The sequence below is a fragment of the Notothenia rossii genome (assembly GCF_949606895.1).
Source record: "Notothenia rossii genome assembly, chromosome: 2".
Taxonomy (NCBI): domain Eukaryota; kingdom Metazoa; phylum Chordata; class Actinopteri; order Perciformes; family Nototheniidae; genus Notothenia; species Notothenia rossii.
Genome location: NC_136904.1, coordinates 73792178 through 73815867, shown reverse-complemented (window position 1 = coordinate 73815867; position 23690 = coordinate 73792178). Strand labels below are relative to the sequence as shown.

The 23690-nt window shown below is 39.5% G+C and overlaps 1 protein-coding gene and 1 long non-coding RNA gene across 4 annotated transcripts in view; one reads left to right on the top strand and one right to left on the bottom strand.

Annotated features, from left to right (window-relative positions):
- Nucleotides 1-23690, top strand: part of thsd7ba (thrombospondin, type I, domain containing 7Ba) — a 241634-nt gene that overhangs the window by 33791 nt on the left and 184153 nt on the right. The gene's annotated exons all lie outside the window — the stretch shown is intronic.
- On the bottom strand, nucleotides 1549-18032 carry LOC307030808. The gene is made up of 3 exons (XR_013805790.1): nucleotides 17529-18032; nucleotides 2309-2363; nucleotides 1549-2229 (listed from the first exon to the last, which is right to left on the bottom strand). It is a non-coding gene; the product is annotated as an uncharacterized lncRNA (long non-coding RNA).

The following is a 23690-nucleotide window of genomic DNA, read 5'->3' as shown; positions in this document are numbered from 1 at the left end:
TGGGATGATGCTGAAATTGATGAAAATGTTTAACAATATATACCATTTCTTTTTTTGACATTTTACTTGTAAGAATTCAAAATGTTAGATTTTCTGGACAAAATATTATTTCAAAAATATAATTCCACCGTACTGTAAGATTTGTATTTTAGCATGCATTATTTGCCTTCTTGGCTGAAACATAGATTGTATAGATAAAGGGCTCAGAAAACACAAACTGTTTCCAATTTACGGATCCAGCAGCTACGGAGGAAATTGGCCACTTTTCAAATGTACACCCCATATTCACCCTTGTTTTTCCTCTGTTTTTAAAGGAGACATTTGACTCTTTAGCTACTAAATGCTCCACCATGTTTAGCAGTTAGATTCTCACTTGGTGCCTCGGACATTTGGGGCTCAGAAGACAGGGGTTTTTTAAGACTTTTAGAAGAAAGACAACAAGCTGGAAACAGATGAGCAGTAAAAGGGGAACCAAAACAATGAGCTGAAAGACACTTACATGCTTAAAGGGTAGGGATGATGATTATCTGTTCCTCACACTTGATCTCTATAGAATCCCCTTTCACTTTACACAGCCATTTGATACATTCTTATAGTAAAACATATTTATACAGCTTCTTTCGCCATATATTCAATATCTTTGATTTATGAGAAGGAAGTGGTGCGCATGTGGCATGGAGGCTCTGAACATGGGGTTTGTAGTTTGAGGGAGGAAAATCCCAGATAGTACTGGAAGACTTTTTGAAAAACATATGTAGAAATAGTTATAAATGATAAAAGAAGCTAAAACTGGTATAAAGCGGGATAATAAATCAAGGACATTCAATTATTCGAGGCGAGTAGGTCCAGAAGAGTTTTTGTTGCACAAGCTTTTAATAGTTTGTGGACGATTGAGGAAGAGCCCTCTCTAGTCATGCAATGAAATAAAAGAGACTAAGGGCAAAGGCAATGCAATATTTAAAGAAAGAAAGCTGGAACACATTTTGTTACAGATTAGAGCCAGCAAGACTCATTCAGAAGAAGTTTTTTAAGTCTGGTTGAAAAGAGTTGCAGCTTGGGAAGTTCTGCTTTTTGTGATCAATGAAATGAATAATCTGCTTGAATGTTTGTGTCTGTTTTATCAGTAGAATGTGGCTTAAATATTGCAACTGTGTGTCTGTGGTGGTTAATCCTTAGCAAAATACAGTCAATTCAAGAAATTTAGCCTTGATCCAGGACCACACCATACTACTATGTGTGGGATCAAGGTTTGAATTCTTAATATGCTACTTATAAAGCTATGATGGACAGACTTAATGCAGCATAATCTTGTTTTTGCTTCAATGTATGCACATTGGGATTGATTTGTCTCCCCAGCCTTTAGACTAGAGCAAACAAGCCCGCCCTTCTGCCCACAAACTGAAACTGTGTACTTTATTTATCTTGGCATAGATAAAAGCCAGAATGTGCAATGATATGCCATCCATAACATTTCGATTTGTCAAAAATTACCTAGTCCAAAATGTGGTTACAAATGGTTGCTTACTGAGAGGTGTTAATGAGGAATTTTCTAGCCAGAATATTTTTGTTCCTCTGCTTATTTGTATCCTAAATCAAGATGTGCTTATTCAAGAGCGTTTGTGAGAGTGTTTTGTAATTCCACTCCACACAAAAATACATTATGGGAAATGTAAGATGAGGACTGGCAGTGAGGAGTCATAACGAAACTGAATGTGCAATGAAGAAAAACATGCTGCTGGAGTCATATTGACTCACATGTGGCAGCATGGAATTAATTTAGATGTGATTGCATCTGCAATGATTATGGATGACCTTATAAATCCCACCTGGAAAAATGTTAAACAGGTAATAATAGATTGTGCTCAATAAAACGGTGTGACTCTCCAAGCTGTTTTTAATATGTTTGTGAAAACAACGAGAGGCTGTGACTTTCTGTGAGTAAGGGGAACCTGCATTAGATCCTTTATTACTTTCACAAACTCCACTGTCGCTATGAAGACTGTCCTGCACCTTGGCTTATCAGTCATGGGACTTTGCCCGTCAACCGCAGATTAAAAACTGTTAACCCTGTCAGGAGAGAGAGGGTTTTGACATCAAAGAAAGGCTTGTCTAAATGTAAATAGGAACAGCATTTCTGGGTGAGCTTTCCCTCCTCCCAGTTCTCTCAGCTGTAATGGATAACACCGCCAAGCCGGCAATTACTCAATGTCTCTCGCCTGAACTGTTTTCCTATGAAAAAAAAGAAGGAACACAATTAATATGCAAGCTATTTATGTTGATGTTTAGTTCAACCTGTTGAAGATCTGACCTCTGCAGCGACATCCTTGGCGTCCACCATCTGATTGATTGGTCCTGTTGGTGGGCTGGAGATTAAGATTTGGACTTTATAATTAAATTAATACATTACTAACAGAGCAATTCAATTTGCATTTAAACACAATTAAAAAAACACAAACTAATTCTTAATGTGTGACATGGGCTATAGTTGAGATCGATATTTTGAATAATGGTAGATCAAAAGCATTTCAAAACCGTCATACTTATCAAGCCATTAATTGCTATTTTAATATTAAAACTGAATACTAAATTATGACGGGGTTAATAAATGACCATTTTCCTTAATATGGGGGTTTCATTTTTTAGTACCCTTTTTTTAAAAGCATATTTTTCTACATACCATAACAGCAAAAGCGTAGGTGTTGCTAATAGCTTCTATCAATGGCTCTATTTTGACAGTCGCAATTGATGTAGCTGAGCCATCATTAACCAAATGTGTTGAACCTGTGCTTTTCCTATGACAAGTCCAAATATCTTCTGTAAAAGAAGACCAGGAAACTAACCAAAGCAGCTAAATGGATTTCAGTTAATATATTAGATTATTTTCTAGGGGTGGGGGAAATAATCAATGATCCGAACACCAACGTGCAACCCACTGCATCACACGCCTCCGCGTGTGGCTTCAAAGTTGTATTTATCATTTGAATCTGAATTTGGCACAACAAGTTTAATATTATAAAAACCAAGACTTTGTTTATTTGAAATCAGATGAAAACAAACTGTCACGGACCCTGCCGTGTTATCTATGATTAGGCCTACTATACGCTTTTCATTCATAATTTCAGCGGGAGGGAGGGGGAGCGGCGCTGAGGAACAGCAGAGTGCGGGTTGACAGGTGTCTGGGTTGACACTCCCCTTATTGTGCGTCAGCAGAGACTACAAGTGTCTTGTAGTGTTCAAGTTAGACAACTAATGTCTGGGTTAGTGTTCATGACTTCATGTTCATCTTAATGGTTAATCTCAATGCACACAAGTTTTCCGTGCTTTCCAATAGTTTAAAATTGTTGTATTTCACTGTTAAATAACCTGTTCAATACAAACATGCCACTTGCAAAAATTAAATAATTAAATAATAGTGAGCTTATTAGAGGATGTTCCCTGAACGATTGTAAAATGTCAATGAAGATGTCAGACTTAGTATATTTGTTAATAATTACTTAATACATGGAATTTGTGTGAGAGTTCCAAGTGAATCTGCGGCCCCCTGGTGGCCAGTACATCAATTATGTGGCCCCCACCACCATAAAAGTTGCCCATCCCTGCAGATGGTGCTGAGCTTTTTCTTGTGCGGTCATGGCCATGGGTAAATTCAGTGGGATAGACAGGAAGTTAGTCAAAACAAAGATGGAGTCAGCGGAGAAAGAAATCAGAAATGTGCCGGTTGTTTTTAAATCAAAGGTGTGGAATTATTTTGGATTTTTTAACCAGGAAGGGAAAACGGGCATGGATATGACGGATGTGATTTGCAATATCGCAATATATCGTATCGTAATACTTAGAATATCGTAGAATCGCAATACTATCGTATCGTGGGAAGCCTGGTGATTCCCACCCCTATTATTTACGCCAGCTCGTTTTTCCTGTCATCACATGTCATACACTTCTTTGAAATACAGTCAGTCTCCAGTATGTTTGTGTTTCGTCAGTAGTGAATACAGACTTCAGCAATCGAGTTGAGTGCACAGCTAGCTATAGCTTCTCTGCAGTGGTGGCCGGCCCATAGGGGCGCTGGGGGCACAGCCCCCCCTCTTCCCACATGTTTGATTGTCATTACAAATTTAAAATAAATGAACAAATATATTTATATACATATTAGGGCTGTCAAACGATTAAAAATGTTAATCAGATTAATCACAGCTTAAACATTTATTAATCATGATTAATCACCATTCGAACTATGTCAAAAATATGCCATTTCTTTATGTATATTGTTGTGGAAATGGAAAGATAAATGAAAGAAGGCGGATATATCCATTTAACATACGTATGTATGTTTATTATAACATTGTTATGTGTGTCAAAATGAAAGACAGCCCACACACCTACTACACACCTACTGTAGGCCTATCAATCATCAAACCGTGGGGTCTTATTTCATTACGTGTTGATTTATATCAACAAGGGGGGGGGACGTTGTGATCAGCTGTTTTAGCGCAGTTCTCCAGTGAAGGGGCCGGGGGGGAGTCTCCCTCCGCAGCCGGTTGGCGTAGTTTTGGCACAATTCCGTTGTACAGACCGACGTTAACAGCAGCCCTGTCTGTGCACACGGAGACCGACTCTGTCGTCCGGTGATCTAACCGCCTTCTGGAAAAGCTTCACACTTCGCATTTCAGATTACGCACATAAACAGGCTGCGTACCAGTTATGTGCACCCCTGTACTACAGCAAAAGTATTCTCCGTCGGGACTTCTGCAACAACGCCATGCTGTTATCTTGATTCTGATTGGCCAGAAGACATTATCAAAGATGTTCTATTGAGAAGATGATCACTACGTGACAAAAGTTTTCAAAACCGTTTCTGGTCTTCGGTATTTCGAAGTGGCTACTGAAATCAATCTTACTAACTGCTGTCTGTGCAATTCTCGGCGCGAGTTGGCGGACTTTATTTAGCTTACTTTAACATCATTTTTCATGGTGGGGCTAAGCCATTTCTTGGTATGGGTGTAGCCTACCCCAGCCATACCCTGGCGCTGCCACTGGTGGGACGTATGGGGCGGGCCATTCTGCACATGCGTTAAATGCGTTAAATATATTAACGCAATTAATTCAACAAATTTATTACCGCCGTTAACGCGATAATTTTGACAGCATTAATATATATATATATTTGTGTAATGAACAAGGTAAATATTATATAGTTGGTTTCAGTAAAATGTATAATCTACAATAAAATCTTGTTTAAAATTGTTTTACGATGTCTAAAGTTACTGATAAGTCACATGTTTCCTGCCTGGCCGCAGCGTGTATCATTACCCTCTCTCGTCTGGGCGGTAAGAAAGGAGCCCTCAGCCAGAGCAGGAGCAGCCAACACATTGCTGACTGTTGCTATCTGTAAACTATGCCGCCGAAACATAATTTCAGCCAATCAGCGTTGTCAGATCTGATGGTTACAGGGCGGCAATTTCAGCGCCCGATGCAGTCTGTGAGTTGTTTGGACTCGTATCCAGTGGTATAGTGGGGATTGTTTTACTGGGGGGACGTTATTTTAATTAGGTCATCCCAAACAATGCCACACAAGTGTGCACGCGCGCAGTGCACTCACAAAACGGGCAGACAGGTCCACAGAAACTACCGGTATGCTTAGTCCTACTTTAGTTGCTGTACTGCAAAGTGAATTAATTTCAGTTTTCCGCACTGTCAAAGGGGGAGCCTCGTTGCGGGGAAATTATACAGATGGATAGTCCGCCCCTGAAAATGTCTATGCAAACGTTATTATTAATAATAATTTAAAAAAGAAATCAATTGTTTTTTTATAAAATTTCTTTTTAATTTTCCATTTTTATTTTGTAATCATCTCGCGACCTCCACTCGTGGTCTCACGACCCCCACTTTGGGAACCCCTGGTAAGCTACAGTATTGCAACTAAGCAGACAGCGCTGCTTCTCTCTTTATCTCCACTTTCAAAATCTATTTAAAACTCATAACAAACAAACAAAATTCCCAAAGTTGTCCTGAAATTAACTTATTAAATAAACGAAATGAAAAATATAGCCTACTTGTGCAAACTACATTGAGTCTGGACTTGAAATTATTCTGATTAAGCCTATTGCAAATAAGCAGACAGCGCTGCTTTTCACACACACACACACACACACACACACACACACACACACACACACACACACAAACACACACACACACACACACACACACACACACACACACACAGACACAGACACAGACACACACACAGACACACACACACACACATATAATGTTCATATTCAGTCTCCTGGTTTTAAATGGGAAATGTAGAAACTATGTCCAGGACAGGGTGTTTGGAAGTTTTGGAAGATAGCTAACCACACTGAAGATTATGGATTATCTCATATTTTTAAGCCTCAATTTGTCCCTTCCCCCCCCCTCTAACATCACCAGAAGTCATAATTTAAGGGGTCATTTCTCAAAATGTTCCCCCCTTGTATGGTTTGGTCACCATTTCCATAGCCCCCCCAAAAATATTTTCCACCAGCCACCACTGCTTCTCTGAAAACATTACATAAATACACTAAACCTTCTCAGCTAGCTACCCTTTCTTATGGTAATTTAAATCATCCATATAATGCTTTTCTCTTCAAAGGTGTCTTGGCTTTGAAACATAGTGCCATTACTGGCAAAACACACTTTAAGTCTCTTTGATAAACAAGGATTTGTCCTTATGAGGGAACAACATGAATTTAAGATCTACAATTAATGCTAAGTGACCATTATCAACATAATTGGTGTGCAGCACTTCCTGCTGACCATTTAAAACTCTCTGCTCAGATCATAACATTGTATTACACATACTTAAAGAAGTTTTAGGCTAAAAGTCATAATCCAGTCTATAAGCAACGCACTTAAAGCTTCCAAATGCGGGAAGCACGGAATGCAATAAATTAAGAGGCATATATTTATAGGCATTTATATACGGTAGACTATAACTGCCCCATCGGGTACATGTATCCAAATATAGTTTCATTTGTGTATTCCAATAAATGAATGCGCTGCTTAGATGTACTTTTATGGAATAGAATAGAGGACATTCATCCCTTCTGGGAAATTCTGGTGTGTATGACAATATTTTAGGGTTATTCTTTCAGCTGCAACCCCCCACAGAGTAAAATGGACTTGGGAGCAAATACAAATAATTCTAAAAACATATTTCAGAACAATAAACAGGCTTACTTTCATATCTGAATAAATCAGCTACTGTAAATCAATTTATTATTTGGACTCTAAGGTCTAAAAGACTAAAATATTGAGTTTTACACCATAATTTCCCCAAGGGGATGAATAAAGTATATCTTTAATTCTATTCAATAAAATAAATCCTAGAAACGCATTAATTTTAATGGAATAAATAAATGTAATTATCGTGCCCTCTGCAGTGATATTTTAAGCCTGTTAATTTTTGCATTCATACAGGCGGTCATTCTTACATTTGGCAGCTGCAACTGTATTTCTTCAGCCTGGATTATGTGTTTGACTTCATTGCATTTTTCAAATATGACAGTTTGCTCTTCGTTTGTAAAATATGCCGCTCCGTTGACAGTAGACTTGTCCATGTTTGTAATTGGTCACATGCCGCAGACACTGCCCCTGTCATGTGAATGCGCTCCAGAGCCAGATTGATAAACCCTGGGTTGATTTAGTGGTCGTTAACCATTGTTGCAGAACTGCTTAGCAGCACGTTGCCATTATAGCTGTTAGCTAATAGCCGTCTGTTCAGCTTTCGCCATATTGAGAGCTGTTTGCAGGTAATCCCTCTGCTTTTAATCAAGATCCTTTTTAAAACATTACAAGTTAGGTACTAAAGGCAGACACAAATTACCCAAAGGCTCAAGTAACATTTCCACAATGCTTGTTTTGTCAAGCCAATAATATAAACCCTCCCTCCTTCTAAAACTAGGACTAAAATTAGACCCATAGACCCATAGTCCCATGACTAAAGTAAAGTACCCTTATCTTAAGTTTCAAACATCATAAATAAACCATGAACACCTTCTTTGGAGTACTGTTTTTTTGCATGTCCACAGAAGAAATTTGACCTCCCCACAGCCATAAAATAATCAATCATCCTCTTTACCATGACTGTCTTCCGAGGACAAACTGTAGCGCATCATGAAGCGAACCGCAGTTTATTTACTGTCAGTTCCTCCCCAACATCAGTGAGCCCAAAATCTCAAACTATTATGTCCAAACACGTCGGCGGACTCGCTCAATCATCGCAAAATCACACCCTGATGACAGCACACGCGTTGCTGCCCTTACTATCCACCGCCGCATCCCATTACATACAGTTCAACTGAACAATAAAGGCTGTGCAATCATGTCAACATTTCCTTTTCACCCAAGTGTGCCACAAATGCATAATAGCATTATGAAAACAAACACAATCATAGCAAAAATGACAAACTTCTCATACATCGATTAACCTTGATGTGCACTAAGGTGCATTCTTGACCTTGGAAAAAACCCACTGACTTTGAGTTTCCAAAGCAACCAAAACCAAACTAATCCATGTTAAGTCACCAGGTTAATCACACCTGAGAAAATCTGACCAACTGCAGCCAATGGACAATTGAATAATAACTGATAGATGGGGAAGAAGCATTAACAGAAACCATCATATCGGGAATGGTTCATAATTACATTTGAGTTATTTCTTGGCATATTTTGACTCTAATATCATCTTCCATTTTGATTGTACTCATGAGAGCTTTATGTTTTTTTCATCACTTTTGAATCACATTTTACTGCCACTATTAACACTTACATTAAAGGGGACCTATCATGCAAAATGCACTCTTGTACGTCTTTTTTACATGAATATGTGTCCCCGGTGTGTCAGGGAACCCACCAAGTGTCAGAAAATACAACCCTCTCTCTTTTCCTCTATACCCAAATCTCTAAAAAAAAGGGGCAGTAAACGGATCTGATACAGACTGATCCAGATTTGAATTATTTTCTACGTCACAAAAGGGTTGCTCCGCTAAGTGGTCAATTCTCCACCTATCAGGGGAATGAGAGGTTGGGCCACGGCCGGCCATTGCCGCTCGAAAGCGCTGGAGAGACTGTAGTACATATGCCAGGCCTGTAAGTGGCGCTGTAGTCTGCCACAAAAGCAGCGAAGAAGACTTCCCTTGCATGGTTGCCATGGTTGCCCTTCTGTTTATTCTCCGCTGTGGCTCTTTTTCTCCCTCCCCGAGGCAAGCGTTTGCGCCTCCTGCTTTAAAACAAATGAATAATGACTCTATATCAGGGGTTCCCAAAGTGGGGGGGTCGCGAGACCCCGAGTGGGGGTCGCGAGATGATTACAAAATCAAAATGGAAAATTAAAAAAAATATATATAAAAAAAATGGATTAATTTTTTTTATAATTTTTTTTTTTTAATTATTATTGATAATAACGTTTGCATAGACATTTTCAGGGGCGGAGTAGCCATCTGTATAATTTCCCCGCAACGAGGCTCCTCCTTTGACAATCCACTAGCGCAGTGTTTCTCAAACCTTTTCATACCAAGGACCACTTAACCAATAAAAAACACTCATGGATCACCTAACTCCACAAATATCCCAAAACAATAGGCCTGCTTACCCATTCCAACAGTATATAACAAATTACAGCCTAAAAAGGACAGCTTAACCTTCTCTATATCGCCTCGTTCACACATTAAATCAACAATACAAATACAACTACAGATTGTATAAGCATTTAGTTCAAATGCGATTTAAAATCCTCTCAGGTTTTAGATCTCTTATTATGAAATGTAGACTACATTTATTATGTAGTATTATTTTAAACACGAGTTTATGTCCGAGCCAACAGACTCACAGATTGTTGGCTACTGAGAGATATGCAAAATACACCGCATGTAGTACGACACAAACCTCCGCTGTGGATTTTCAAAACAAAATACCATAAAACTATGGTCGCAGGCCCAAGTTTAACTCTCTGAGGCCTGCATGGTATGTCTACAAAACAAAAATAAAAAAACGTTTATGCAGCCCCAACAACAGCCTCTGATCATCAACAGACTTTATGCGGGTCATTCCAGAATTGGAGAACATTTCATGTCCCCCATATAAAAAATCTAATAATCCATGCCCAAAATGCTAAAACATGCACTTGTTGTGTTAAACATACTTGTCTTGAGACAAAATGTATATAAAGTTGTAGAAAAAGTGGTTTCAAAATATTATTTAAATTATCAAATAGCTCTCGAACATCCCCTAAAATTGCATTTTTCTCTTGTCCCCGCTTCTTGGTGACCAACTTGCATGTCAAATATAACATTTAAAATAGGGATTTTAATTATTTTTGTAGGTATTATTCTATTGATATATGTCTCTTGTAAAGGTAAAATCAATTTGTTAAATCATAAACATCTTTTAAATAACAGTAATTTTGCACAGAAGGTGTGTCCCTCAACATGCGTTCAACCCTGTTACCCAAACCTTTTTAGATTGGCACAGGAAGTGAAAAAACTGTAACTCAGATGACATAGTGGAAGTGACATCAGCAAGCCATGTGCTAGTACCATGGGTAGACCAAAACCAAGTCCTCTCTTTTATTTTTCATATTTTTACAATCCTTTCGGTCTTAAAAGAGTGTGGCACTCTGACCCACTCAACCCTGTTACTGATATTATCAGAATAAAGCATATTAATTTCAAAGTTATCTTTCTTGCATTAGATATCCAAGTTTGTCCTTGCCTTGAAAGTAGCATTACATGCTACATCTAGCAATAATTCCTGAGGTTAAAGCTCAAATTAGCATTGATTTTCAACCCTGTTACTTTCAACCCTGTTACTATAATTAGAGTAACAGGGGTAATTCTTCATTGGAAAATATACATTTGATGCCTAGCTGGGCAAATCACTTTTTTTGATGGTTTATTATCTGTTTTTCCTAAATACATACAAAAAAATTATAAAATAAAAGGTTCATTTTTCAAAAATGTTGGTGTCTAAATTGTCCTCCAATTCTGGAATGACCCATGCAATGCTTCATCAGATACATATATTAGATAATAATCTCTATCTCACTCCTAACACAAACTTAAGAAACTTAAACTCGCTCCATTGCGGAGATATTCACGCGAGAGTGCGGAAAACTGAAATTAATTCACTAGCCCCCCCCACCCCCCTTCGACAGAGGGTAGCCAGTCTCTGGCAGTGTTATTTTGGGGGTCGCGGGCTGAAAGGTTTGGGAACCCCTGCTATATATAATCATATGTAAGGGATAATGTGCAGCGACACCTAAATAACACGTTTTCCCCATAATGACCGCGTCGCTGCACATTATCCCGCTTATTACATGGCCACATTCTCAACAAAGTAACGATATGACTCCAAATAATAATTTAAATGATTTTATTGATTTAGAAAATGATTTTATTGATTTAAAAAATAGTTGTATGTATTGATTTAAATTGAGATGCATCCGCTAAGAAAAATAGTCCGTTGTTACTGTTTGAACTAACGTAGCAAAGGCAGGAACTGCTTCGATAGCGTTTTTGAGGAGCTTTTTGATTACAGATTTGAAAACATCGTTGCTTGCTTTAAAAGTAGAACAATTCATTATGTCAAACCTTGGAAAGTATCTAGATATCCCTGCCCTAATGCCAAAGTAACTAGCAACTGAATATGTGTCGCCGTTTGATGTCTATGTCTGGACCGCTGCGTAAAAAGGAGGGTTTCTGCCACATTACTTCTCTTCTTACTTCTATAAGAATAAAACACGGAGGACGGAGATCTCTTTTTCTCCCCCTCTTCTCCCCGCTGCAGCCCAGCAGCTGATCTCAAAGCACGCTCCCCTCTCCTGCAGGGGGCGTGGTCAGATGCAGCTCACAGAATCAGCCCCCTGCAAAAACAGCGCTGGAAAGAGCAAATAGAGCGAAATGAGGCATGGCTAAAATGCAGGATCTGTTTGGTATTTTGAAAAAAATACTATATTTAAATACTTTATATAGGTATGGCCCTACAATATATTGTTCAAATATAGCATGATATTTCCCCTTTTAACTAATAGACACTCCAGTTTTTACTCCACTTTTAAAACCATCCATTCCTTTCATTTTCAGGATTTTGAGTGCAACCTGCACACTGAATAACATGGCATTATGCAAAAGATTGTTTCTGTGTAAATGTTGAGAATAACAGGGCTTTTTTTAACCAAATGTTTTCCCTTACCCACTTATCCCTTATACTTTTAGGAAAATATTGTGTGTTTACTTGCTGCCTCGTCTGGGCTTAATTAGCGCAGTAAATGTCAGGGGGTTGGTGATGTATACTATTTTAAAAGTAGATGATAAGCTATCTCATTCCCCATAGCTTGGGGGAAATTAATGAGATATTCCATTGCATGAAGAAGCTGATTGCAATGAGTTCCAATAGTGGCTAATATGATTAGTGAATTTAACCACATCAATATTTTAAGATATGGCTTCAGGAGCTTGCCTCTGGCTGACACTGACACGTGAGGTTAAATACTTCAAAGGCAAACAGACAGGCAACCTGATGGAAAGCCTGATTGGTACTTGGACAGAACAGCTTTAAATAAAACGCATAATCAGATTGCAAACTGCAGCCAGCCAGGCATAGTACTCTGTGTTTCCATGGTTTAAAGGAGTCAGTCAGCTATCGGCCCCAGCAGCATCACGTGATTTGAATTTACTGTCAGGATTAATGCCATCCCTACATTTTGATTTGGTGGCTATTCGGTTAGTGACTGACTATTCAGAGAGGGTTTTCCAATCTGTGTAGCTAGGGGGAATACTATTGGAAATCTCACCATTATTACTTTTGTGAGGTGAGAACTTAAAAATAGGCATTTCTTCTTCTGCACTGCAAAGTACAGCCTTATCGCATGTGAGTCTCAAAATGAAATTCTTTGTGATAACAAATGAATTGGGACAACTAGTGGTCAGCTCCGTTTTTTCTGACTGCTTGAGCTCAAGAGCTTTGCTGAATATTCGTTCCCCTTCATAAATGACCAAACCTTATTTTTTAGGGATTTATAAAATCTTTTTTATGCTCTTTTGCTCTCTGATTAATTAGAATTGTTCCAGTTATAATCATTGTGTATGAGCCAGTGCAGTACAAACCCGGCTGCATGATGTGTCAGCTTTTTTGTGCTTCTTGTCAAAAGGAAAGTTTCTTGTTTCGGAAGAGTAACGAAGGCAAGTTGACGGATACTGAAGAAAGAGAACAATTCCAATTATCCTAGGTTATATTTCTCTTTGGATAGAAGTAAGGGGTGGCAGAGGGATGTCAGGGCAGAATGACAAGAACTCAAGGGGGTTATCACTAGCTCAGCCAATTACCCCACAATGGGTCAGAGAAAAGTATAGGTCAAACAAAAGGATTCCAACAAAAATGCAATTACGGAGGACGTGAAACAGCCAACAGATAAGCTTGTGTCCAAACACTAAGACACTAAACTGTACAATTATGCATAAAAAAAGACGATGCTTGTGCCTCCCATATGGTCATTAGTAGGCATGAATTGCAACATATGGATGCAACCAAGATACAACAGAGACATAAATATTGTACTTCAATTATAATGACAAATGGGCATTCCACCAATTGTATAATCAAACAAAAAATAAAGTCTGTTTCACAACTTAATGGTGCTGAAATGTAAGCACATACTGTAGGAGTTTATTTGAACATTATTATTGGCTTATCTGCACAAACAATTATTTGAAATGGTCAACATCTATATCTGGGCTGATAACTCTAACTTGTTTTAAGTTCCGCATCATTAGATTGATATACAAGATATATATACTGTATGTCAATCTTACAGATGTCAATGGACAACAACACATTATAAATCTTGCAACCCAAAAAGACCTGCAGGTCATGCATTTCAATATTTAGGGCATTTGAGGGGGATGTAATGCAGTAGTAGGATATAAAATACATGTTATGGAGTACTTCCTTGCATCAGCAGCAAACTTTTTTGACAGTTGTCTGTTGCTCTAAAATCAGAATGACAGATCTCAAAAAGACTATTCCTATTCATGGGAGTAATCAGCTTCTGCAACTATCTTTTTCCAAAACCTTGGCCAATAAGAGGTTTAACTGATTTAATTGTTTTAAGTATACATTTTAGGTGGCTTCTTAAGTAACAGTTGATGATGGCATGCATTTAATGGGTGAAAACAACGCCGGTTCAAGATAGCTCAAATGTTCTGAAAAGTCCTGTGATTGTGTGGGGAACATGGCAATTTAAGAGAATCCCAGGGGTCAACCGCTTGTCTTTATAATAGACAGGGTTCCCACAGGGGCTGGAAATCCTTGAAATTGTACGAGGTGTTTTCAAGGTTTGAAAAGTGCTTGAATTTTGGGAATGGTGCTTAAATTTGGGGATAAAGTGCTTGAAATTGTAAATGCTTTACTTAACTTTTTAGATTAAAAATATAGAAGTCGGAGCGTGCTTAATTGCTTCGCTTTTACATAAAACAGCTCCGCTCCAGCCTTCCCGCGCGATGCGCGTGACCTGCAAGTGTTTTTGTTACGTGTGATCTGGGCATTCTGATGAGAGTGATAGATGACAGTGTGCCACTGCCAGGAGGTTGCAGTTTCAACGAGCGTTGGCTGGCAGAAGACAAATACAAGCCATGGCTAAGACAAGCCCACGAGTAGCCTCCTGCAAAGTTTGCAAGAAATAACGATGGGAGAGTCTGGGCTGACGAGCCACATGAAAGGTACGCCGTAGTAGAGCATTTTAGATTAGGCTAACGTTGCATGTTACGTTTGTTTAAGCTAACGTTAGCAAGCTGAATAGCGAACTCGATGAGAGATCATAATAATTGCAGGGGACAATCATTTCAGAGGAGCGTACCTATGCTTTACATTCGCCATCCTATGGTGTTCAGAGGATGAAGCACTCACTGTTGTAATTCAACCCAGTCTCACAGCATTTCGTGTTATAGTCACGAAATATAATCTATTGATTCGACACAGAGCGATTTTGTAACCACCAGTATTTCTACTGGTAGTATGTTTCGTGCCTAAACCAAATGTGACTTGCTCAATCGAAATCAGTCACATTGGCCCGACGACACATGTTCGTTTGTGTTACTGGTCTGGGGGAAGCTCGCGAGTGTGTGTTTGCGTATTTTTGCGTTTGTGTGTTTTGTGTTTGTGTACCGAGGAAACACTCACAAGAAACACCGGCTGTTGTTATGCCTGCTGTGACGTTAAGTTACTCCGTTCTCCGCTTGTAATTATGCCGTTACAAGCTTCAAAGTTGTATTTATCATCTGAATTGGCCGAAACAAGTTTAAGATTATGAAAGCCAATACTTTGTTTATTTGAAAACAGGTGAAAACAAACTGTCCCGGACCCTGCCGTGTTATCTATGATTACTATACGCCTTTACTTCATAATTTCAGCCCAATCCCAAAAGCTTTACAAGCTTTAAAAATGTATTTATCGTGAGATTTTGGCAATAACAGTTTCATATTCTGCAAGCCAAGACTTTGTTTATTTGAAATCAAACAAAACACCCAAATCCTGAAAAACTAGTTTTTTTACACAAATCCACGTTTATTTTTTAAATGAGCCGTTGCGACTTTTGACTGATTTCGATAGAGCGGGTCACAAATAATAACAGATTAGAAGGAAAAAAATATATACAGATTTCAGTATTCTGAGGCTCTTAGCCCCATTTATTTTCCTCACAGACGGCAAAAAAAGTCTGACATTATACGATTTAAAATAAAAACAATAATTGTGGCTTGATATTGAAGAACATGTTTTTATGAACCCCACAGCTTCCGGTCTTCCAAGACCCGACTGAACAAAAAGACGCAGGCACGAAACACACTACCAAAAAATACATTGTTTTTAAAATCGTTCTGTGTGACACGAAAAAAAGGGGAAAATCGTGTTGGTGAACACAACCTGTTTACAAGTAGTTCCAGCAAACATCCACTGATAAACTGCGATGTTAACAACCATGATAACCTCATATGTTTTTAACTTAGGATCATACCTGTGTTTAGTCTAGAAAAAGGTAAATGTGTGCATTTTATTATAAAGTTGTGTATATTTACAGACTGTTGCAAAAACTAAGAAGCTTATAAACATCAGGTTTAAAACTAAAAGAGCACAATTAAAGATGTTTGTAGTTATTAATTTAAGATCTGATTTGAAATCGTTGTTACATACAGTTACGGCATTTCCTGTTTCTGCCGGAGAGAGGGGAGGCCGTCCCAAAGCTTGCCGCTGTATTTATTCCCTCCATCTGACAGGAGGGAGCCTCGTTGAGCTCCGAGTGTGGCTACAGACGGAGTTCACTCCGTCACGGAGGGGTAGGGTCGAGGGAGTGGTTTGGGATTGGGCTTAAAAGTCCTGCATTCAAAATGTTCCTCAAGTAAAAGTAGAAAAGTATTATCATCAACATATAGTGAAAGTAGCGACAGTAAAAGTAGTCATTGTGCAGATTGGTCCATTTCAGAATAATATGTATGATATGTTTTATAATGATTGATCATTAAAGTATTCTCAAAGCTGGTAAAGGTGCAGCTAGGTTGAATGACTTTGTATACTGCAGGGTAGCTTGTGAATTTACTCCAGGTGGAACTAAAGTCTGATTTAACACTTGATTAGATTTCACATCATTAATCCACAGTGGAGTAAAAGTACACCATGTACCTCTGACTTGTGTTTACTGCCAACCTAAAAGTACCTCAAAAATAGTAATCAATAATTTATTGAAAAGTTATTTGGCTGATTATTTTATATTGGCTCAGCCAGGTTATATGGGATGCCCAGTCTACTTACAGATGGTTTACTCATTTTGAAATATTAAACTTAGTTTTATTTTCTTTAATTTGTCATCCTCATGTAGAATGCTATTATGAAACACACATTTGGTTGTTTATAGAATAAAGAACATCAGATTTAATGTGAGGTAGGGAAATAATCATTTGAGTATAAGTATGTGTATATAAATATGTAATTTACAACAGCTGTAAGATGCTTGAAAATGCACCTTGAAAATGCTTGAAAAGTGCTTGAATTTGACTTTTGAAAAGGTGTAAGAACCCTGAATAGACCTTGGGTATAAGTGGACACGAGAGGTTTCTCAATACTCAAATTTCCCCTCCTCGACTCCTATCCTCGAGACTTAGTGCCGCCCACAGGAGATGTGAGCGGAGGACTGAGGAGGGGAACCGAGGAGAGAGGAGGGGAAGCAGCAGGCGGTTAGAGAAATGAGAACTCTCCTCTGAGTGGTCATTTTAAAGAGATGTCCATCAATGATGACAGGAGGCACAGCAGCACTCTGATGGACAGATTTGTTCATGGCGACTTATATATTTACTTTTAATTCACTGACAGTACTGTATAGGGATGCACGATATTGGTTTTTTGAAACCGATACCGATAACTTCCTGCTTCTCAAGACCGATATCGATACCGATAACCGATAATAATCTAATATATATATATATAGATATTACATTTACCTGTAGTTTTTTCCTCGTTTTAGCCCTGGGGTCGTCTCTGGCAAACTTCTTGCCTTTTTCAAAAGCCTCGTCGATAGGTAAAAGCCCCGGTGCCTTTGCAGCTGGCTTTCGATTCGCCGCTAGTTTAGCAGCGCAGGCGTCTTCGTACGCTTTTAACACACCATCGTAGTGATGGCGATGTTTCAGGTGACTAATCAGTTTGGAAATATTATAGCTTGTTGCCTTTTTCCCTCCTCTTGGAACTTCTGCATTGCATTTGTTAATACAAATAGCAAGCGAACTATCTAACTCTGAAACTTTGAAATAGTCCCATACTACCGACGACATGTTTGTTTACTGTCCTGGCTTCACGGCCGCACACCATTTACGTCACAGCCAGGCATGAGTTAGGGAGCGCTGGATTTGTGAAAAACTCCCCTCTTCCTAAACCACTAATACCACAGTACTGGCAAAACGGGAGGAGCCGAGTGAAAAACAAGCACCCCTCATCCCAATCCACCCACACCGCAGTATTTTATTTTATTTTTTACCCAAAAAATATATTGTATATTATCGGGGCTATTAATACTTTTATCGGGTTTATCGGCATGACGTCATAATTCCTAATATCGGACCGATAATTACCGGCTGATAATTATCGTGCACCACTAGTACGGTATAATGAGACAATAACAGGCTCCAGATGCGGACACATACACACATATATTTATATAAATATATACAATTTCAGAATCAAACAAGTATGAGAGCACTCTCATAATAACGTAACACAATCAGAGACTGGATATATCTCCCCCCCCCCTTTCTGGTCGCTGGGGAATTGAAATTACGTGCCAAAAGTTGTATTTACAAAAGTAAGCATAGGACACCAAAACAACACACACCTACACACTGTACCACACACACCTACAGCTCCTAAAGCATAATCAGGCTACAGCCGTTGTGTATTTTATTATGTGAAGCACTAAATGGTTTTAGAAAAATATCGACTCTTTGTTTGTAGATATCTACTAAACTAAAGCAAATAAAGAGAGTAGGCCTGTTATACTGAATATATATTTTACACACTACTCTGCTTTCTGCACGGACCTCACAGCTGTTCTCACTGTAAACATCGCTTCGCGATGAAAGCAGTTACTAAAATAATATCCAGGGGATGCATGCAGAGCTATCATTGGCTGAGATAAGTCCGGCCGTGCGTCAAGCCTCCACCGTTCCCGGAAATGCATCCGCGGAGGAGCCGTGGAGGATGCATCAGTGTCTCCTCGGTTAGAGCTCCTCCAGAGAGTCTCCTCAATGCTCGATGTGTATTTAGAGAAATGAGATGTCTTTCAACATGGCGCGCTGAAATCCATTTCCGGGTCACTACCGTTGGACCGAGGAGTCGAGGAGGGGAAATTAGAGTATTGAGAAACCTCTAAGGAGTAGCAGAATTGTATTGGTTTGGTGTAGTTCCTCTCAGTGCACGGTTGCTTTGGTTATGGGTTTTCTGGGTGTTTAAAGTTTGTAAGCAATTATGCTTTAAATACTAAGCAATTATGCTAATATTAAGTCTAACTACAAAAAAAAAAACAATGCTGTGAAGTATCAAGTTTTTTGCCAGAACTGTCAAGGTGATTAGCCAAGGCTGGCTCATGAAATATAGGCATTAGTAGGCGCGTGCTAATGGCGCATCCATCCGTGGGGGGCGCCGCTAACAGGGGGGTTGGACTTAAAAAAATGTAACTTTTTTTCCTACTTCTACTATTTATAATAAATATTAACAACAACATAACTAAGCCTACATTGCGCACAGCGCCTATACACTGCCCCCCCCAACACTCTATGTTTGTGTGGTACAAGCGCATTTTGTGAGTGAGCGCGAGAGAGAGAGAGAGAGAGAGAGACTGCGCACAGGTTATGGATTGTTGTTGTTAGCATCTGGTGCTAGCTAGCTGCGCTAACGGATATAACATACCTTTTCCACTACAAGGTGGAGGGAGAGTCCTGTCAGACTGACAGGCTCTGATCAGTGAACTATACAGCTCAGGTGAGGTAAAGGACTCTTGAGAGTTTAGATCAGGGTTCACCAACCTTTTTTAGGATGAGAGCTACTTTCACAAAATAAAACAAGTCGTGAGCTACTTTTACTCTATTTTTAGTTTTTTGCACTGTATATATTTAGCACAATTTAACATTATTGTATGCTTACCTTTAAACTTTGTGTGCTGTTTGGGTCTGTGGGAGCCGTTTTCAGTGTTTACTAAGATAACATGTATTCAATTAAATTATTTTAACCTGCTTTATTTGGGGGTGGACCTCACATCCTGGAAGAGTTTTTTTTTAAATGTTGAAGTTAAATGCATCAATCTTGTGCACTTTGAGCACACAATGAATGTATGGATACAGCTCTCAACACTCAGATGAAAGGGAGCTTTATACTTTTCAATAATCCCCAAAACTTTAGAATATGATCACAACCAATAACAAATCATTTAAACTTGTTTATTCTTATTTTATGTTACCTAGTTAGCATTCTTTCTTTCTATTTGTGCTTATTTTACTAATCACTCCCCTTTTAAACGTTTTTTTTTACTGTCCTATAGTACACATTGGAATGATTTCTTACTTTATCTATATTAAATAGATAAAGGTGTGCTCTCCCTAGCTCTCTCGCTCGCTCTCTCTCCCTAGCTCTCTCGCTCTCTCTCTCTCTGTCTGTCTCGCTCGCTCACAGAGGCTGTGTGCTCCTCCGTGGCGATGATGGCTTGTGTTCAAAAATAAAATAAACATATTTGTAAAGTGGGGGGACACAAACGAGATTTTGAAAAGTGGGGGGGACATGCCTCCCGTGTCCCAAGTGGAAATTACGCCATGCGTGTGTGCGTCAAGCGCAATAAATATATATGCAAGTTGCAACACACACAGTGTAAAACTCTGCCCCTCATGTGTTGTATAGGCTGGCACGACTAGGCTGTGTTCAATGTGTTGTGTAGATTCTGCCAGAAGGAAAATCACGGTCAAACTCCTTACACACTGCCGCTCCACATTGCTTTTCCTCCCGACTGCAATGCTGGTTCCGCAAATCAAGCAAGAACGCGATTGGTCGATATTCATTGTGGGGTGGGGGGAGGAGGGGTGTTAGATAGATATAGAGTTGTAGTAACTAGATAGAGTTCGCTATGACTGAGGTTTCGTTTATGCATAGGGTAGATTCTTTTAATTACATTTCCTTTTTTGTTTTTTGAATTTTTTCGCGGGGGACTCACGTTTCCCCTGCGGGTGACTAAGTACCCACGGGCACCGTGTTGGCTACCCCTGGTTTAGATTGTTAACTTTAGGCCCCATTTACACAGGAACAGAAACGAAAATGAACCAAATTCGATATCAAAAAAGTTTTCCGACACTCGCAATCGGCTCAATGTCCCTCCCTGAGGCAAGCGTGTGCTCCTGCTGTAAATCTCTCCGGTAGTCCACCAGCAGATGAAAAACACCCACCTCTCCGCCTCTTCCAAGGAACGAGGGAACCGTGCGGCAGAGTTTCCGTTGAATCTTTTTTTTCGCCGGTCAACATGTCCGTTAAAGTTGGAATCTTCCGGACAAAATTCAAAAAGTGCCGGTCAAAAGTCTTCTTTGTTATTTATTGAGCTTTAAAACGAACAAATAACGTCTATATAATAATATAAGAATAATACACGGTAGGGCTGCACGATATTGAAAAAAACTGACATTGCGATTTCTTTCCCCCTGTGATATATATTGCTTTTTTTTTTAACTATATTTAACCGGATGAAGGATTTTAGTCACGGACGTCTGGATCTTAACTGGTTGACTCATCATACCTTAAATCATGATCCAACATGTCATGATAATGCATGTTGCTTACCCTCAAATAAGGGGGTTCATCTGTGAATGAAGAAGAGAAGAACCTTTTTGTATCCAAAATAGTTCCAGATGGCAGATGTTGCTTTTCTTTTTGGAAGTAAATCTTCATTCTCGCCGGCATTGTCCTCCTCTGCCTCGCACATTTTTTACCGGTGTTTTGATGGTCTGCAAACTAGCAGGGCGGGGCCTGCTGTGATCTGATCAAGAATGATTGTGATTGGTGGTTTGCTGTGCATGCAGAGCCTGCATGTCACTCACTCAAGTACCCCTGACATGAGAGGCCGCGCAATTTTTCTTTTTGTAGCAAGCAGCAAAAATAATTGTAAAATGACGTGTTTGAGTTAATTTACCTACTTAATATCGCTTGCCTAAAAAAAAAAAAAAGACAATGAATTTTTTTTTTTTATATCGCGGTTATCGCCATGACACGATATATCGTTCAGCCCTAATACACGGATGCTCTCTTTTCCTCCCCCTCTCCTGCGTGTCTCCGTCAGCGGCAGCTGATCTCTGATCTCTCTCTCCTGTCTGATTAGACTTCACTCGCGTTTATGTCCATATCGATCAAATCTAGCTGGAGGCTCCTGCTGGGTGCTCTGTCCTGCAAGATACCAGGACGTGGCTCAAAACACTCGGTTGTTGTTGTTGTTGTTGTTGGCGAAACACATCAGCAATGACGCGGGTGACACGGGAGTGAGCAGGAGAGGCGGGGATATGGCGTATAGGGCGTGCACACAAAGCCGTTTGACATACCAGAGCGTTCCGTCCATAGATCTACCCACCTTGGGACCCGTTATCGTTTGAGGGGTCAGTTTCCGCGGTTCCGTTACTGCCTTGTGTCAAAGAACCGTCTATACCAGGGGTCGGCAACAGGCGGACCGCGATCCGGACCCAGACGCCGACCTATACGGACCCGGACCTATAATCAATACATTAATAGGGGATTTCAATGTTGACGGGGCAATTCTATTTTAACCGCTGCTGACAGGGGGCGAAAGAGACGAGTGAGCGATACAGGGAGAGAAACACAGAAGAAGAGAAGCGGAGAAGAAAGTGAGTGAAGAGCAGAGTTAGCGATGCAGGGAGAGAAACACAGAAGAAGAGACGAGAACGCGGCAGATAGAAGCGGAGAGGAAAGTGAGTGAAGAGAAGAGTTAGCGATACAGGGAGAGGAGAGTGAACAGGCGTGTTGGCGGCAGACAGGGAGAGACACATAATTACACATGGCGCTCTCCAAGAAGAGGACAGTGAGAACAGAGCTTTTAACCCTGAGTGGACTCATTTATGTTCATCCTGCCCACTGGGAGCACAGAACCAGTGTGTCTCATTCAGAGACCGTGGCGCTCATTAAAAGTGCCAAAACGCCACTATGAGACAAAACACAAAGTGTTTGACCAAACATTCCCTCTCAAGTCAGAACTGAGGTCACAAAAAATAAGCAGTCTCAGAGCCCAATATGATCAGCCCACCAGGATCAAAATGAAAATTAAATATCGTTCCAGGGCAGGCTAACCGAGGCTAACCAATGAGCACCTGCATATGTATGAGAATGGCCCTGACACCATTTCAGCCCAGATTTAAACTCCTGGCAGGACAAACTCAAGCTCAATTCTCGCACTGAATTAAAAAAAAAGTGAGTGAGGGAATGCAATATAAGAGGGAAAGAAAGAGAAACTTTAAAACTGTTCAATTGTTATGATGTGTAAAGACTGATATTGTTCTATAATCAGCTGAAACTGTTAAGTCATGATGTGAAACGGTCAACAAAGAAAAAGGGAAACTCAAGCTGCTGCTACACTTTTTATTTATCTAAAATTAAGCACTTTTGAGATGCACCTATTTTCAAAAGCTATTTTATTTATTTTCTCCTATTTTATTTTTAAATGCAGTCCGAGAGGAACATTACACATATCCACAGTATTTTACTGTATATCTGTAGAGTTCAATGTTCATTGACAATACATATTGTTCTTTTAGAATTGTACTTTCTTTCTTTGATTGGCAGTCAGTTGTTGATTACATGCAGACACTGATACAGCTACTTTAATATATATATATATTCCGGACCTTTGCATGGGGAGATTTTCTCTAACTGGACCTCGTTGAATTTTAGTTGAATACCCCTGGTCTATACGATAGAAAAAAGTAGCAGATACAACCCGAAACGTCTCCATGTAAACAAGGCCTTAGTGAGCTCAGTGGTTCTCAAACGTTTTGGTTAAAGTAAACACGTTTTTTCCAAGAAACAACTTCATCTATCTAATAGTCTACCCCCTAATTAAAAGATGTTTACATGGA